General features: G+C 38.5%; 1 protein-coding gene across 3 annotated transcripts in view; it reads left to right on the top strand.

Moving 5' to 3' along the window:
* Window positions 1-19,816, top strand: part of bahd1 (bromo adjacent homology domain containing 1) — a 58,013-nt gene that overhangs the window by 14,789 nt on the left and 23,408 nt on the right. Inside the window, exon 1 of one of the 3 annotated variants that reach the window (XM_088648204.1) lies at window positions 11,713-12,612. The exons of the other annotated variants lie outside the window; for them this stretch is intronic. The gene's annotated coding sequence lies outside the window, so the exon portion shown is untranslated. Of the gene's footprint in view, window positions 1-11,712; window positions 12,613-19,816 lie in introns of those variants that run through there. 3 annotated transcript variants of the gene reach the window in all.

The following is a 19,816-nucleotide window of genomic DNA, read 5'->3' as shown; positions in this document are numbered from 1 at the left end:
CTAACCTCTCAGTGTCCTCAGATTTACATGGGTAAGCATGGGCATACAAGTTGGGCTTAACCAAAGAGCTCCTTTTTGGCAATGATGAACATGAATCAGGGCAACAACCGCTGAATCCTGTGATGAAATCTTGCATTACATGATTCCCCTTTCCTTATCATTGATAACAATAACTACATTTAACGTACAGTCTAAAATTGGGATATGACCAAGTGAAGGTTCACGCAACGTTCTGGTTATGGAGCCTTCTTCAGATGTGTGAAGAAGGCTCAACAGCTGATATGTTGTATTTCTTTTCTTTACCTTTCAGCAAGGAATTAAACTTGACCTTTTCCTTTGCAGCGTACGCATGCTGATGCAGGTACCTACTCGAACGTCTAAAATATGTATGTCATTTTAAGAACATTTGTGCAGTACGATTAACATGCTGGAGGTTTTGAAAACTTATATCTGTGCACTTATGGTATAGACTGGAAACTGTTGATGGCATGTCAATGTGAGTCATTCGTTAATCCTTCCTATTTTCAAATGCAAACAAACGGATTATGAACTGGGTTTCAGGTATCTGAACTTTGTTTGTTTTTTTACACTCATGTTACCTTCAGATAGCAAAATCATCATATTCACACCAAAATGTGGCAAATCTGGCTTGGTAGGTCAGTTATTTACCATAAGTAATTTCTCTTTCATCGAGAGAGGCATTTCAGAGCATGGTGTAGGGAACAGACCTGAAGATGGCCAGATGTTTTCCAGGGGATCCTTTTTTAAGTCCTGAAAAGCAGTTCATTCATTTCTTACTGAAGGCTCTGGAACAACAGACTTTCCTTTGTTTTTCTCTCGTGTTTCATTCTTCCTTTACACAGAAAATCTTACTTCCACTTTCCCAATTCCAAGAATTCTGCTTCAGCAGAAATTCTGAGCCCTTATGCATTTTCCCCCTCAGGAAATTGCCATCCCACCTTAACTTACTGGAAGGACTCTCTACAGCTGCCAGGAAGAGACTACCCTCCTCCTCCTTAAAAGGGCAGGGGCTGTCACCCGCTGTCATTTATTAAATGTCCATAAAAGTAACTTGTGATAAATAGAGTTTAAATGCAGACGTGTGGGAGTGCTTTAGCATTTTGTCCTGTAATCTTGCAGTGCAGTTCTTATTTGATAGATTACCTTGACCAATTCAAGTTTCCAGGTATTTTTATGCATGAAGAGCACAGTACACCAGGATATTACAGAAAGTATTAAAATCTGTTTTGTTAGGCTTTACTGCTTTGGTATTTTAGTGGGTTTACAATGCAGATAATTGAACAGAAAAATGAATGGAAAACAAATGTTTAGACTTTCCTTGATCTTGATGAGGAATGTTGTTTTGTCAACTGTGAATTCAAAAGTTCATTATGAAACTTCATTTTCACACAGGAGGAGACATTTCAGTGTGTTTGAAAAGATTGGAAAAACAAAGTATTTCCAGATTCCCGTCTCTTAAGGTGTTTCTGACACAGTTACTTATCTTCTGTACCAGGGTTTTAATCCTGAAGACCCCCAATGCAGTCTCTTAAGCAAGTGGGCAGTGATGTCTTTGATGGATGAAACACATAACGCTTTTTATTCCAGATATAATAACCTCTTAAGTTTAAAAAAATCATTTACTTAAAATATTACAATTATAGTGTTGTAAGCCTTTAGGAACTGATATTTTATACGTCACTTCTAAGGCCTGCTGGGCTGAAACTACCCAATACATGGGCTGAGCCCCCAGCTCTATATCTTTAAACCATGTTTTGTTGTAATTTAATGCTTTCATTTCATATTGGTTGTATTGCTCATCATGACATAATGGTTCAGTTTGTTTTCCTGAGATGATGCATTTAGAGTTATTTTGTAGAAAACAATGAGTATAGATTTCATTGATCATCAGTAGTATGACCTAGACTTTCCTTTCATTTAATACATCCTTTTGAGAATTGATTGCAAATGATTTAAACCTTTGAAATATTTTCAAAATGTATTTTTTTTTAAATAACAAATATGAATGATACTATTTTTATTCATTCTTGAAACCATAGGTAATATTTATTTAACTTGATATGCACCAGTAAGGATCAGGGCAACCTGTATAAATTGTGTTTTTTCCTTATTGAACTTGTTAATGGATAAAACTTCCCTTTTTCCCTTTTTTTGCACCTCAAACGACATGTCCCTAAATTTGTAGTGATCTTTAAGGCTTTTAGCTTCTGTTTAAAGGGCTCAATAACTTTGGAAAGCAGCTTCATCCCAGCTTTATAAGGATAAATAAGCAGCTTTTGTAGTAGAAGTAGAATTTAAGTTGTTCTTTCTGCCAGTCAAGCTTAGGTATTTCAGAACTAAACACTTATATTTAAGAAGCTACTGCTCTTCATTTCAAAGCTTTGCAAAACAGCTTGTCTTCTTGGTCTGGAGAGGCACAATGTGTTCAGCTTTTTGCAGACCTTTGGAAGCAGGGCTGAGACAGATGTGGGCATCATGTAGCGATATGTAATGTTTTGGAACATGCTGTAATTAGGCTTTTTCATGATTCAGAGTGCCAAAACTACAGCAGCCACATGATATACTATGGGGGAACTGTGTCAGGTCATATCTGAGATCCCTGTGAGAATGAATTCTCCAGTCCTGGCTTTCTGCATTGAAACATACAGATATTATATTGGATGTAGTGCTTTCCTTCCAGCAAGGTGTTGATTTTTTTAAGTTTGTCCTTGTGCTGCTTCCTAGATGTGCCCAGGCATGTGATTTAACACCACACGAAAATACCCATTGGTTGTGAGTAGTTGTAGTTATTGCCATTGTGTCCTTCATAAAAGGACAACATGTCTGGAAACATGAGACCAGGATCAATATTTTAAGACCAGTGGCTTAAGCTCTGTTGCAGTTTGCATCATCTTGCCTGCCTTTGACCAGGGGAAAACACATGGTCAAGACATTTTTATTAGTGCTGATGTTAGGGCTCATCTGTGCATGACAGATTCATATTCACTAAGAAGCAAGTTTTTCCAGTTTTATGAGAAAAAAAGAAAACAAATCATAATGAACAAGTATTGAGAGAGAAAATGGATGAAAATAAATGAAGCCTAAATTTGAAGGTTTGCTTTGGAGTTGTTAACTGTGAGAGGCAGTAACTTATCAATTTAAAAAACATATATTCCTGATAAGAACTTGTACAATACAATACAGTTGTATGTTTTAAAAGATGGTTCTTGTATTTTTGTGACACCTTCTATCCTCTCTTTTTTGGGCACATGACGTGACTATAATTAGTCTAGAATTGTTTCATACTGTTTAATTTTGGAAACGGAGAACATCTAGAACACTTCTCAACCCACTGAAGGTTCTTGGGAATTTCAGGTTTAAAGGCTGAATTGCACAGGAACAATTGCAGGCTGATCTGCCCACACAGGTGACACATGTCTGCTTTTGTCAGGGCTGCAGTGTCAGGACAAACACAAAAAATGCCTCAGTGCTCATGCATTGGACTTCTTCAGGATCATCCAGGAAACACAAACCAGAGGACACAAGTGGAAACGATGTGGAAGTGCTTTTAAAAGTGACCACAGGAGGAACATCTTTACACTAAAGGTTGTTAGAGTGTAACAAGTTAGTTAGTCATGTTGCTGAAGCTGATACTCCGACTTCATTCATGAAATGGCTAGATGAGATTCTCAGATCACTTAGCCACTAGCTACTAAACAGGTTATATGGGATGAATGGCCCTCTCTTGTCTGTAACTATTCTTATGACAGAAGTTCCCAAGACTCAGGGAAATGCCAGTAATTGGTAGATAATGCAATGATCCTGCTGTCCTGGGATTTTCCACCATGAATTATATCTTTGATCAAGTTTCCAAACAGACAAGATAAGGCAGTGTATTGATTTTGCGTTGGAGTAAACCTAGTTCCTCTTGTATGCATGTGAGTTTGTAGACTTCATAGTGTCATGGAAAAGAGATAAACTTAAGACTTCTCGGCTGTTGTAGTTTTCTTCACTTCAGCCCTGAACTGGCACATTCAGACAGCAAAACACAGGTGCCTTCTGATCACTGCCTTCACTGGAACTAGTGACCTCTGTCATTATCTTTTAAATCTGTGTGATTTCACTTTAGGTTCCAGGAATTGGTGTAGCACTAGGAAGTCTGAAAACCTTTACAACACATTTTACAGCCATTCCTATAGCTTATCAAGATGACAAAGAGGCCTTCATTTCTGTGTTCATGTGGTGTAGAAAAATAGCAAAATAGCTGGGTAGTTTGCTCTTGCATGGTGTTGCCTAAGGGCATTCCAGTGAATCACAAATTTTCGTTTTGTAATGCAAGGATTATGCAAAAAAAAAGACTGAACTTAGTCCCAGAACCAAAGATGTAACTTTAAGGCAATATTTCTGAAACAATTGTTTTTGGTGTTTTCTTTGTAACAGAAGCAATAATCACAAGTTTTCCTTTCTCACCTCAAATGTTATCTTCCGTTCATATTTCTTTAATAAAGGATAACTTATATTTGACTAAATTAGGATGGACCTTGGGCCTGTGAAATAGGAATCTCTCCCCATTGTCTTTGGAAGAAGAGAATGTGAGTGATACTGCCTTGGTCAAATTCAGGCAATTCTGATATCACAGAATGTGATGTGACAGCTTCACCTGCTACGTCCTGATAAATTCACTCTATTAATAATTAACCCTCATCCTCTTAAAAGACAGCAGGGCATTGCACTAACATTAAAGTGCACAATGGTCCATAAAACACTGTTTTCGTAGGTTTATAGATGCATATATATACAAATATTAGATTTATAAATATCACAGCTTGTACCCTTGTGCCCCACATCGGAAATTGTGTCATATCCTGGCTGTTGTTCTGCCCTGTGTGCTGTGTTTTTAGGATTGGCCCCATGGGGTTTGCTGTGACCCTCACAGAGAGCAGGAGACTTTTTGATAATGCATAGATGGAAAACACTGTACAGTGCACTTCAAATATTAAAAGTGCATTTCACCCCCCACAATGGCAGGCATGTCTGTACTTTTAGAAATAATTTTGAAATTGCACATTTTTGGAAAGCAGTCAAACTCAGATTAAATTATTTGGGGATCCTGAAATGTAAGTAAAGGTTTTTAGTGCATTTATATCAACCTTCTGTCCTTTGGGGCACAATGTCAGGATGCAGATCCAAATACAGATTACAGAATTTGGCTTATTTTGCTATCTCTCTCCCTTATTTTCAGTTAAAACTGTTACTGTACCTCCGTCAGGAAAGATTTGTACTAACAGTAATACTTGCCACACCTTAGACTCCTAGTTTCCCTGGAAATGTTTCTTTGGGATGTACAGTAAGTCCCGTGCAACATTGCAGAATTACTTTTCTTAAGGGTCTTTTTGTGCGTTTCGCAGTTTGTTTTTTGTTTTTTGCCTTTGGCTGATTTTTTTTCCAGGAAATAATATAAACAGTGCTTTGAGGGTCATGTCTGAGAAAAAAAAACACAGTAGCAAAGAAAACAAATTCAAGAAGCCCTTACATATGAAATAATGCCAAAGGCTGTAGAAAATATGCCGCAGAAAATGTAACTGATATTGAAGTGTATCAATGTATCAAAGCTTATACATCATATGTTAAAAGAATTAGGTCTATTTCTTAAAATTAAACTACAAGTTATGTCTGATGTAAAAAAATACTCATTCATAAATTGTTAGGCATTACATATTCATTTTAGAAAGTGTTAAATGGCAGTTATTCAATCTGCCCACCTCATCAAAGACACTATTAACATGTTACTAATTGCTCATTTGTAATTTGAAGCATCCTCTGGAGGAACTGAATTTATATCTGTTTAAGGGAGCAGATAGATGCTTTCTTTCTTTTCAGGCCAATCATTAAATTGTACGCCATTAGCACAAGGTTGAGTTTCAAATAATTATGCATAAATCTCTTCTATAATGCAGAGATGTCCTTGTTTTTTGCCATTTAATCCCTCGAGATGAAACTTTGTGCTCAGACCTGTGTAACATAGATAGCACATCTTATATCTCTGAATCCAACAGCGATATCATCTGTAAACATAGGTTCATGGGCTTAAGCAAATCGGAGTTTGTTTTTTGCTCACCAATACAAGACTTGGCTGCATTACCATTTTGTTATCAGAACCATCAAGTTGAAATTTCTCTCAACACTTAAGGAATCTTGGAATCGCAGCCAGGGCACCCATTAGGCAGTTTGTGATAGTCTTGGTTTTGAGTTTCTGATTATGACTGAATTGTCTACATGAGAATGTACCCAGCTGTTCCATTAATGTCTTGATGTTCGTTGGAACATACATGAAAACAGCACCTTGTGGTTAATCCTCCTTTAAGAGCGCTCATTGTTGCAGAAACCACATTTTGTACAGATAGGTGCAGGCAAGAGTTTTTCCTTTTTCAAAAGATGGTAGTTCTCAATAAGTGCCGGGACTTTTTTACATGAGACGGCACAGAAGTAGAAAACTTCCTGTATCTGCTTGAACAGTTAGTACACAATTGTGCACCACAGCAGTGCTTCAGTATAGGAGGAAAAAAAATCCCCTAAAGACTAAACATGACATTGTCTCTGCAAAGGTCATCTATGGCCAAATCGGACACAGTTTGTACAACAGCAGGTAGAATAGCCTGGCTTTGTTTGTACATGACCTCCATGACACTGCTTATCTGTATATCCTCATTTGAAATGCAGAATAATCAAGGCATTATGCCAGAGTTTTAATGGCATAAATCTAGAAACTTGCGATAGACCAGTTTGTAAAACACAACAGTTTTAATGCATCAGTAATGTATTGAATTCCTAACCACAGTAAACTACACAATGTTGTTGGGGTTGTATGTGGAACAAGCGTAGGCTTCATAGATTAGTAGCATGTTGCAATATCTAATAAGTAATAACACGAATTAATGAGACAGCTGGAAATCATAACATCCTTAAAGCTCTGTATATTCTATTGTATATTTGGAAAACAAATTCTGCTACATTAATGTTTTTTAACTGGTATGTTTATCAGGATAATTGACTAATTACTGGTAGTGTATGACACTGCAAACTGGGCTGATCCCTACAGCCCTTCAGTCTGCTGTTAGCAATCTGACCTCTGCAGGCTCTGGGTAATCTTGATCACTTGGCACTGTTGCAGCAGGTGATCAAAAGCCTAACCCCTTCACTGCAGGTCAGTGGTGGGTCCTGCTGTAACACAAACTGAAACCCTTTCAAACCGCGGCTAAGTCACAGGCTTACTGACAGGTCAGCACACACCTCCTCCTTCCGACCAGAGCCTGTCTTCCTTCTGGTCTGACACTGTCTGCCTCTCAATCAAGGGCAACTCTCCTTTTCTGTGGCCATTCTAGGCCCGTTGCAGCCTTTCTTCAAGGTTGCTCACGCTCGCTGTGTCACATGACCTTCTGGTGTCTTAGTGGGCTGGCATTACAGTTACTGTGCTTGGACCTCTTCCAGGATTCTGCCTCTGAAGCCGGTTCCCTTTTGGGGAAGACTGAGCAGACTCCTTGTTCCAGGTCTTCCTTTCTCCGCTTCTTGTAACTGAGCCACCAAGTATGGCACAGCAGCAAGCTGTTGGACTTTCCTGTCCTGTTGGGAGTCTAGGCTCAGCCTGAATTCCTCTCAGCCGACTGCTCTCTTACAGCCCCCTCGATTACACTCAGAGGCATTACTGATTCCATGGAGAGTCTATCCTAACAGCTTTGTTCTCCTCCTGTTGAATTCAGTACTTCTTATATACTGTACATCCACTGATGCTCTCCTTAGTCAGTAGGTGCACTGACTATTGCTGCTGGCTGGGAATTGATGTAATCAGATGCAATCCAGCGTTCAGCCGGTGCTTTGACCCTTGTCTGTAACGCCCTCCTGCTGGTGGGTCCACAGGGAAAGGAGTTAAGCTGGAGGCTGGGAGGAGATGAGCAGGAACTGGTTCTCTCTTGTTCCAGAGCCAGCAAAAGGCTCTCTCTACTGCCTCTCCCAGCCTTCCAACTACTCTCTTTCTGTCCCTGTCCCTCCCAGTCAGCATTCTCCACACTAATTCAGCCCAGGTGTGTCTAATTCTGCAGCACCTCCCAGTCCCTCAGCTGCCAGCTTGGCGCAGGGCCACTCCATCGCCCACAATTTGAGCCAAGATGGAGTCAACTCATGGAGCCACTATCACTACATCACAATGATATCATAGCGATAGAGTGTAAGAAATAGTTGAAGATAAAGATACTGTAGGTTACAAATGAGAAGAGGGACGTTTTTGGCAAGTGTAGATCAGTGGTTACTGGAAGTGAATTGATCCAGAGATCTAGTGAGTCCTTTTTTTAAAAAAGAAGTAATAATCTAAACTTCAACAACATGATTAGGTAGCTTGCTCCAGACCCTTCAAAAGCCTTTGTGTGTAAAAGGCGCTTCCCTGATCTCAGTTCCAAACTTATTTTCCTCATAGTTTCCATGTGAGCCCTCCGAGTCTTGTTCTGTTGTTTCATTGTTCTGAAGAAGTCCAGTGGGTTGATATTGTTAGCGCCCTTAAGGATTTTGAGTACTGGATTTAGGTTCCCTCACAGTTTTCTCTGTTCAAGACTGAGCAGATTCAATTTGTTCAGATTGTAAGGAGGAGAACATTCCTTTCAGAACATGAATGCACCTGGTCTCTCTTTTCTCTTAGTTGGACTGATTTCAGAGCGTCAGCATTTTTGTAACATGGTAACTAAAGGAACACATTCAGCTTCATGCTGTAAAGGACCAGCACAGTTTTAGCTACTTTTCTTCCCATCAGTATCATTAGCAAGATAGATTAAAGTAGTAAGAGCCTATTAAAATAAACAGTCCAATCATAAAGATTAATCATTTATAAGGTGGAGGTTGTTTAAATGCTACAAATCTAAGCAAACTGCACCTTTCACAAAAAGTTTATGTATTTTTTTCATGTTTTGTACAGCATGATACTGTAAAAGACTGTATTTGTGTATTACGTTGCAATTAAATATTGAGCAATTGAGCTTATCTGCAAAATTGAGACAATAGTTTTTGGTGACAGTTTACTATTTTTTGTCCACGGCCTTGTAATGAGAATGTCTGTACATGTTAATTTTGGCATTATTTCTTACCTATGGGTTTAAACACATTATGAAATGCCAGTGTTGTGTAGTAGGCCTTTTAATATTAATCTACTGTACTTGTGCCTCGCTGGGACTGTAATATTCGCGAAGGGTAAAACGTCACTTGCTTTTTAGCTGGATTTGCGGCGTTCTATTATAGAATTAATCTAAGCCCTGGCATTTTTAAAATGATTAAATTTGGTGAAATGTGTGAATATAGTTTAGGTTTGTACAACCGACTGTTAGTTTTTCTAAACGAATTCTGTTTTTGGTTTTATTTCCCCCGACGTCCGCTATTTTCTTTGTGTTCTGGGTCTGCTCCGCTCATGAGATCAACTGCGCTATTGATCGCAAAAATACGCACGATTTAAGACAATGCTAAACCAAGGAGTGAAATCGCAGGAAATTAATAACCACGAACGCTGCCATTTCAGATCTGTTAATGAAACAATTTGTGAGCACTAGTCACCAAACTTTTCTTTGCCTTTCTCAATAGAAAAACGCAGTTCAGTTTTTTGTATGCGATCAAATCCTTAGTTCTGGTCGGCTTGTTCCTGCCCCTTGGTGATCTACGCATGGGAACACTGGTACCATTGATATGCAGTATCTTGTCGTGTTGCTTTGTGGAAGTTATAATTTTGGCGAGATAATAGCTCGATTGTAAATTATAGGATTCTACTAAATGAGTCGGAGACCAAGACAGTGAAATTCGCTCAGCACTTTTCCCAGCAATTGACTTAAGGATTCCGACAATTTCAGGCACAGGTTTACAATAATACCCGTATATATATTGTCTTTTTGAGCATGCATTACAGTAACAAGTGGGGCAAAACACCTGCCGTGAGTCATAGACCCTCTGGATATTCTGCTTGTACTTAAGCTTTTTATGTCAAATTGATATCAGAGATTGCAGTTTATTTTTAAAATAGGGTATTCTTACACACATAACCCGAGGAAGCTGAAATCGGTTTTCAAGTTATATGGCTGTAAGTAGATACGGCCAAGATGCCCAAGACGTAGTTCTGTATGCAGTTGTCGGAACGTTGGAAAACGATTGCGATCTTGTTCAGTTACAATTAATTTATTAATCACGTTGTCACTTCACGACAAACGTGTTTCTAGACGGTATCCCTTTTATTGTAAACAGTTAAAACCACACCAAATGCAGAATTGTTGTATTTTTGTATTTATACAAATATAAGATTTTCAATTTTCCATGTGTTGTATAATTCCCATTCTTTGTAATTTAGGCCTTGTGTGTTACCTTCATTCTGTCTGACTAGCAGCTCCTTAAAACAAATAGCCTGGATGTCGGGATCAGTACTGGGTGACAAAATCTTCACATGAATTTCATGGATTTCATCAAGATGAAGACGAATATGATTCCGATTTGATAGATGTGTTGGATGGATTAACATAAAATCAAAATAAACCGACATCACAGGCGAATACTGGATTTTCAAAACTGCAAATGATCAAATCATTTTAGGAGACGCTTTGGAGTCCGGCTGGGTTTTCCCTTAGTTGAGGAGTCGTGAAATCAGTTTTGATTCATCCTGTAAATTCTGATGATTCAGGCACCACGCCCTTCCCGTCAGTGTAGGCTTAGCTCACGGAAACCTGCAGGTGGTTTAATCTGCGGATCTGTTGCTAGTTTTGACCAGGAATTTGCTCTTTGATGTCCTTTAAACAAATCTTATAATTGGCGAAAAAACGTTTTTTTTTCTATGTTGACAATAAAGAATGAAAAACTTTTTCTTAACGCAAGGATAACATTCAGTTTCTATGAACTGCACGTTAACACAAGGGGAGTGTGGCATTTTGTTTGAATCGTGGTGTTTTTTTTTACTTTACTGCATGCTAAATCATTCGCTTGATCACGCAAATTGTGACAGAATTCCTTTGTTCTCAAGCATGTGTGAAACCCAGGAGTTACTTATTTAAGGTCGTTGTTACTGCAGTTACATTTTTGAGACGGGTAAAATGTTTACAAGGAGTGTATTCTCCAGCCAGTTAAACGAAAAGCATAAAACTCTTTACAGTTTTAATGCTTAATGCTTTACTAGACTAACAGCTTTTAGGTTGATGTGGGTATTGTACGGCTAATTAGAAATATGTCATGTCATCTTGTTCTAGGAGGTAAATTTGTGCAGGCGGAGTAATTAACAAAGACTTTGACAGCACCTGAATGAGAGTACTGAGGATTTGAGCACGGCCGCTTTTAAGAGGAAAGAAGTGCACCTGTGCATTTGTCTTCATTGAATTCACCGAACTACGAAAAATAAACCATTGATCGATCATTTTAGATTGTTGAAACACAAGGGACTGCAAAGGGTGTAATGTGGCTCTTAAGCATTATAAAAAAAAAGATCTTTAATACCAACTAAAAGCGTTAAGGTTTCAACCTCAGTATTTAAACGAGTGAGCCACAAGATGTTCATTTCAAGCATTTCATTCATTGCTTGTATTTTAATTTGGGGGTATTGATCCCTTAAATACAAGTAGATTAGTGGTCAAATAATGTCAATTTAACGGTGAAACCAACTAATATGGCCTTGTTACAGCTACCCTTGTTTCCTTTCAAGCTGTGAGGTGATCCGATTATGATGAAGATTATGAGGTTGATGAAGATGATGATGGATCTTGCACCATTGAGGTTTCTCCGCCGTGCGGGCGCTTTAAGGAACACAGAAAAGAGAGACCAGAGCCGAAGAAGAAGCCGAGCGATGGAGGGTGGATTCTGAAATAACTTGTATTAAAGAAGAGAGAAAAAGTAAAATGTCACGTTGTGATTGGCGGGTAGGGATGTCAGACGCTGTGCGTGTGCGGCCCAATTGGCCGAGATGAAGTTTTATTAAAATCAGAGCTTCTCCGATTGGAGCCCTAATCAGGAAGAAGGAATCGAGCTTCGTTTTGCACTTTTGGCTGCACGGAACTTTCAGATTAAAATCCATATAAAATCTGTCATTTTGGCTCTCTTTCGAGGTTTTCCGATGGGAGGGACGCGGTAACTTTTAGCAAAGGAAGCACGATGATATCGGTGGATTGGATACTGTAACGACGAGCATCGCATTTTACTCAGCAAGGAAAATTCCGACGATCAAGGGGGAATGCAAAACGTTTTTTTTTTCCGAAGGTACTAGCAGCTGGCTGTGAAAGCGACAACTTAATTGTGCTACATCTTCATACCAGACCTTAACCGTTAGCTGCATGAGATGCGGGTATTTAGAAGCAACCAAAGTTCATGTATTTTAATTTAAAAGATGAGCCCTAAAATGCCAGGCTGCAACAGCAGGTTTCGCGAATGCAGCGCATGAATATTATCTTGAAGCATGCTACTTCGGAAGTAGGTCACCGTTTTATACGTCTTGTCAATTGTGAGATTTTTTTGCTTCACGTTACGAAGCAAAGAAATACCATAGCTAATCTGTTGGAAGAGGGGAGCAGAGCCATCTTTTCACATCCCCGCCGAAACTTCGTGATGTTTTAACAGGTAAAAATATAACCCATATTTTTTGTTCTTTTATTTCTATTGAAATAATTTGATCCACGTTGATACGTACTCTGGAGGCAATAGCATATATTTCAGAATCGCATTTGATAGAATGGGAGTCGATGTGCCTTTAAATTTTTTATGCATGTTTTATTGTGTAACCTTTAGAATTTATTAGAATCTAAAGCGAGTTCAACCAGTACAGTCCAATATACTGTACAGAAGATACTGAGAAAGTGTTGCTGGTCTTCATCATTTTAGCTCGACTTCAGCACCACAAAAAGTACATTATTCACCAGAGTAATCCACATAATTGCATTTGCAGTAATTGATGTATTTTCGATACGGTCAGCTGTCTGGTTTCGAACCGACTGTATGTTTGAATGGCCTTTACATCATTCTAGGTCCTGGGTGATACGCGGCTCGTAGGGTTCTGGAAATAAAGAATTGGTTTTCTACGATCCGCCCAGCAGAACCGCTTCTGCTTCTGTTTTTCATGGTCATCTTAGTTTGAATGCATGTACATTATCTCTCATCCCCGAAACGCAAACACGACTGGACAAAACCTTTTCCCATCCCCCCGTTTAATCTTTCTCCCATATGTTTATGACTTTAACCTTCGTTACTTATTATCGACACCTGCTGAGAAGGAAGGCCGAGACTAAACAGTTACAGACACATGCTTTTCCTAGAAGCGAGATACTGTACGTCAGATTAAGGAAGGAATGACTGCTCTTTAAGTACCGTAGATTGCAATATGATCAGAGCATTTCTGCGTATAACTCTGTTTTATTCGCAAAATTATGGAGATTCAAGAGCAGAGTTTTAATCTATGTTTATCCTGATCTTCTGCAATATGTTTATTCTACAGTGAGTTGCTCGGAAACAAAAAAAAATATTTTCTCTTTAAAACGGCACGTGTTAGTCCTACAAAAAGTATGAAATTTGAATAGTCGAAGTTATCGTTGCTTGTTGGACGGCGATTTCATTTTTGCGTTTGTTCAGAACTCTTTCATACCACTTTTTCCAAAATCTAGGGTTATAATGAACTTAATAAGCATACATTTACATTTTAACCGCGGTAAGCTGGTTCCATGGTTTTGTATACGCCGAATGCGGTCGGTGTCGTTTGATTGTTTAGTTTCTCAGGTGATCATTTGGTTGCAATTCTCCGTTCTCTGTTCAAACCGCGGTTTACAGTTGTGATAGGTAAATGATGGGCGAGTCGCGTGTCACCACATGCAGGAGCACTTCAGCTAGTCTGTCATCAACTGGGGAGGAGACCAAATGTAGTTCTTCACACCTTCGCAGAAAATGTACTTGGAAACTTTAAAAGCGCGACAAATGCTATTGGTTCCAATACTCATTTGTTGCGTTTTAATTTCTCTTCGTGTCTAAGTATGATAATTCGCAAACCCTCAGAAACCTATGGTATATTTGCTCTTATCTGCACAACTACGGTACACGTCTTCATTCTCACGGAAGCCCCCAGCAGCTCTGTCTGTTAACCTGTAGATAACCTTTGGCTGCGTCTTTGCTGTGTTGCCTAAGGCATATTTAAGAGTTTTAATGGTTCAGTGGTCTTTGAGGCGAGACGTGTTAACATGTGTTGTAGAAAAGCTGCTACTACTTTTACAATTACATTTCCTTGTTTCACCTGCAACTGTTTTGTGAAAAAGTGTTCTGCTACTGCACATCTGCTTGGCTTTGTAATGTGTTTTGTGCTGTGTGGGTTTTGTTTCTCCTGAATTATGTTATCACAGTATTTTTGTGGTGTTGAAAGATACTGAGTAGTTCATGATATTTGCACTGACCATGAGATATTCTCTCACAAATGTGTACAGGGACACAGCTTATTAGAGTGTTATCAGAAGAGATACTGTACACTAGAATCCAGCCTAATTTCTCATAGAGGTTACAGTTAAATATCTGGAGACCATTATTGTCCTGTTCTGATGAATGTTTTGTGGAAGTGTATGAAGAGGGTTTAATATCTTGGCATCCTGAAAAAAATTAACAGTTAATGGAATGATAACAAATATCTAAACTTTGAGCCATTTATGTTGTGAACCTATATTCTCACTGAACAATTAATGCTGAGATTCCAAAATACTTTATTTCCCTTTTTAACATGCTTTCAACGAACGGCAGATCTGTCACAAGTTTGTTTTTTGCCATAAGATGTGAAAAGCAATAATAGACATGTACCAAATCAGCATAAACATGCCTTGTTACTGTCAATCAAATTACTTTGATCTTTGCTGCTGACAGACACAGAAATTTGTAGTTTTTTTACACTCTAACTATATGGACTTTTTTTTTTACTGAATTCTTTCATGGTTCAGTAGATCAAAAAATCTTATAAAACAGTAAAAATAAGTAACCTATACCAGGAAAATCACTCGAATTGAAGACAGAGAGGTGCTTTGGAGGATTCGGTACTTACAAAATAGAATTCACTACAGATGAAAAAATCTGGGAGTAGCATTTTCACAGCTGCTCAATGCAATGCACTGAATTATGCCAGCTAGTCAATCTTTTACAATATAAATGGATTGAGGTTGTCAGCTTTTGCCTGGACCTCTTGCACATAATAATTATAATAATAATTGCTTACACTTTTATATAGCGTTTATCTGGACACTCCACTCAAAGTGCTTTACAGGTAATGGAGACTCCCCTCCACCACCACCAATGTGCAGCATCCACCTTGATGATGCAATGGCAGCCATAGTGCGCCAGAACGCTCCACACACATCAGCTATTAGTGGGGAGGAGAACAGAGTGATGAAGCCAATTCACAGATGGTGATTACATTACAAGAGTGCTTATCATAAAGCAGTATGTGACCTGATCTTAGGTAATTACTGCATCCTATTCTGATGGAAGCTGGGTGTGTCATTCTCTGCTGTCAATGTTTTAGTCATTTTCATTTCAAACACTAAAGAAATACATTTCTTAATTTTAAATAACTTTTCTGGGCAACATTCTAATGTATCTTTGCTGATATTAAGGGGACTGACAAAAGATTTCTACGGAAGTCGAATTTGTGACTTTTGTTTAGAGTAATGCAGTTTGACAACATTGCCAAAACAGACTGAAAAGGTGACCTTTGGGACTGAGGCTTTGCATTCAAGCAGAAATTAATTGCTTACCTTTAGAGCAGTTGGCTAATTTCTGGGAATTATGAAATAATATCTAGATATCAGTTTACTTCTAGCCATTGGTTTTTGAATAGAAGTTTGCTTTAGATCAAAGTCACCGTTGTTTCAAGAGAATCCAAATGAATTTTTAAGACTGACCTGAACCTGTTACTTTAATACAACTCGGAAAGGGAACTAAATCTTGTGAAGTTAGCTGGTTTATTCAGGCGTCTGTTGGTCTCAATGAAATTTGGTAAATTTGGAAATGGGATCATGGATATTAAGTTTTCATAGACAACAGAGGACACTGTACCACCAAAAGTTTGGCTGTGCATTCCTGTTGTATAAAATACCCAGGATGCCTGCTGTTATGTACTGTACTACACCAGTGTACTGTTGTTGCCAATGAAGAATTGTTTCACTGTGTTCATGAAACTGCTTTGAATAGGCTTACTACATAAGGATATGAGATGGGGCCATTTGGCCCATGTAACGTGTTTGTGTTTTAGTAGCTGAGTGATCCAAGAACCTCGTCCAGCCATTTTTGAACAAAGCCAGTGTATCAAATTCGACAACATGACAGGCTAGCTTGTGCCAGATTCCCTCAAAGAAGTGCCTCCTCTTTTCTGATTTAAGTGCACTTCCATATGAACCTAAAGGAGGTTACAAATGAGAGGAGTCTATTTGACCCATCCAGCCTGCTCGGTCGTTGGTAGTTAATTGATCAGTGGATCTCATCCAGCTGTTCCATGAAACAAGCCAGAGTATTGTTATCAACAGCATAGTTGTTTATTTGGAATTGTAATACTTTTATCATGTCCCCTTGTAATCGTCTCTGTTTAGAACTTAAAAGGATCAGTTCCTTCAACCTGGCAGTGTACAACATTCCCTTAAGACCTGCAATGTATCTGGTGGCTCTTTTCTAGAATTAAATGAGAGCATTATCTTTTCTAAAGTGTTGTGACCACTATTGTACACAATAGTCTAAATGAGGCCTTATTAGTGTGATGTACAATTGTAACACAACATCCCTTGATTTAAATTCTACACTTTTAACGATAAATCCTAGCATTTTCTTGAGTTTTTAGTTGCTTCCCCGCATTGTTTAAAAGATGTAATTGATATCAACACGATCACCTCCGTCTTCTAGCTGTTTCCCATTTTGCATTTTTAGTTTTTTTACCACCTGCATGCAAGACCCTGCAATTGTCCACATTCAATGTGAATTTTATCTACGTCTTTTCGAATTTCATTTGCCACCTGCAGTATTTGCTCATCCTTCTAAATCTGTATAATATATAACTAGTTTATGAACTGTACTAGAATCTAGTTCATTGATATAAATTAAGAGCAATACCAATGGCTATGATACTCTGCTAATTACATCACCCCAATGTGAGAATTCAGCCCTTTCTGTACTCTGTTTTCTATTTAGTAACCTATTCAAAATAAAAAAAAAACATCTCATGTTTCCCTGAATGTCCCGTGCCTGAAATGTGAAAATTCATTAAAAGTTATCTCAAAATCTAAATATGCTTTATCGTTTACCCTCTGTGTTCCATGTAGTTTTTATTTCAGTGTTGATTCTGAAGTGGTCCATTGGCTTGGCTTTTGGCAATGCCTTTGAGAATTTTACATCTCTAAATCTGATTCCCTCATAGTTTTTTTTTGTAAAAGACTAAAAAGGTTCAGTTCACTTAGCCTGTCACTATTGAACATTACTTTTAACCCACGGAAGTACCTGTTCTTGTGTCTCTCGTCTGACTCCAGAGCAGCAATATCTGTTTTGTATCATGGTGACCAAAACTGAACGCGATAATTTAAATGAGGTGCCTTGTACGATTTTAACATCCCTTGATTTTCATTTCTCCGCCTTTAGCCATATATCCTGATATTGATTGCCCTTTTTGGCTTTTCCAAAATGTCCAGAATATGTAAATGATGTTGCCCTAAACACCTAAGTCTTTTTCACAGGTGACGTCTTCAAGATCAGCATTTTCCATGTTACATTGAGTTTGGTTTTGCTGCCTGCAAACCATTTTGGAAAACCCTGTACATGTGGGCTTTTAAGGTGAAATTTCAGTCATTTATAGGATTTCTTTGAAAGCTAAGGCAGTCAGTCTGTTGGAATTCCAGTGGGATGCCAGAGACCCCTCTCTCACTGCTTGAGGGCATCAGCACAGGGTGGCGCTTGTGGGGAAACTTGCTACTGTCTGTTACTGGCAGTTGGCTTAGGGACAAGCTGGCTATTTGCAACGCATCCATTCATCTGTGAAATTTGAAGGTATTTATTTTTACTGATTGCAACTTTGCTCATGATTTTTACATGAAAGGATTTTCATACTCAAAGCCGTAATGTGCATGGCTACAGCAGTTTTAGTCTTTTTAGTGCTCTATACGCTACCCTTTGTTGAATGGTTTTATTTATGTTTTCACAATGCAAAGTAATTCCAGGGTTGATGCGCGTCACTAACTGAGAGTACAGTACATCTTAGATAGCTTTTTAAGAGTGTGTGTGTTGGGTGATATCCCTTTTGCAAATATTTTGAATTAGATTTTTTTCTTTTCTTCCTGGTAAGAAGGACAACCTTTGGGGGAAAGGTACAGTACGCCTGATTTTTACCGATAGATTCCTTTACCCATTTTCAAATTATTGTTGATCTGTCAAATTTGCTGTAACATCATGTTTTCTGTATCTGAAACCAGAATGCTAAATCCTGGGATGATCCCAGTCAAATGGAGGCAACCAATAAACCTAGTTATGTGTGTTGTAATTGTAACATTCAAGTTCAAGTTTCTGGTCATTGCAACCAAACGGGTGCAGCTTATTTTATTTAAGTAAATATTTTTGATAGCAGTTTCATCTATGAAAAGATTGACTTTCTAATTGGATGTTCCGCGGAATAGTAATGGATCAGAGATTTGGTGTAATTTGCTACAAATAACATGCTGGCAATTGAGAAATAAAGATATGCATGTTAATGCAGCACTTTCAGAGTGAAGTTGGGAAAGTATTTGAAGTATTTTTGCCATGATTGTGATAGACAAATCAAATAGATCCTTTATTGTCTGAACCAATAAAGGAGCCTGAGCCAAAGCACAGATAGAATGTATTATTGATTGAGATTGTGAGCTTGAGCCGTGGTCAGTTACTAGCTGACTTTGACTGGGATTTCCTAAGCAGTGGCACATGATTGGCTGAGAGCTGCAGGGGGAAGTGGTGGTATTAGTCATCTAGAGTACTCTTGGTTCCAAGCAAAGAAGAGATCCTCTGCAACTTCCAGGTGCCTACAGACTCATGATAATGTCATTGAGAAATGTGCCACTCCTCCAATAAGTACTGGTTGGTTACTAGTAGACTGTGACTGGGATTCCCCAAGCAGTGGCACACGATTGGCTTGAGAGCTGCAGGGGGCAGTAGTGGTATTAGTCATCTAGAGTGCTCTTGGTTGCTAGTAAAGAAGAGATCCTCAGCGACCTTCAAGGTGCATATATTCTTATGAGAATGTCATTGAGAAATGAGCCACCTCCATTCGGTGCTGATTGCCCTGTAAGGCACTGCAGAGCCTGTATCATGACAAAAGACGATAGATCAGAGAAACCTGTCTGCCCTTCATCATTCTCCATGTGGCAGCTAGTTATCTAAATTTGACGGGCAAAGAATAAATCGTAAAGATTATTGTGGAGAATTTTCCCATGAATTCCTATAAGCTCTCCAATTAAGTAAGGTTCTAAATCACCTGAAGGTCTTATAGCCTTCAAAGTTATTGATCAAATAAGTATGTCAGTTGTTGAATTAAAGGAGCTCTGGTCCATAAGGGCTGAAAGGTATTCTGTTTTTAATTTCACATGATATTTAATTAAACACACCAAACCCTTCTTATTTGAGTTAAGTTAGTTACGATTTAGATATTGGTGATTTAAAGCTAACCTTTCAAACTGGTGGATTGGACACTCTCAGATACCAAGGATGGAGACTGCTTTGCTAGAGTTTTGTGTTTTCTCGAGGTATAAGAGAAATTCCTCCGTTGTGGAAAGGTTGTAAGTGAACACAGCATGTT

This window comes from Lepisosteus platostomus, chromosome 10, assembly GCF_059453375.1.
Source record: "Lepisosteus platostomus isolate fLepPlt1 chromosome 10, fLepPlt1.hap1, whole genome shotgun sequence".
NCBI classification, from domain to species: domain Eukaryota; kingdom Metazoa; phylum Chordata; class Actinopteri; order Semionotiformes; family Lepisosteidae; genus Lepisosteus; species Lepisosteus platostomus.
This window is presented reverse-complemented; position numbering and strand designations above follow the sequence as displayed.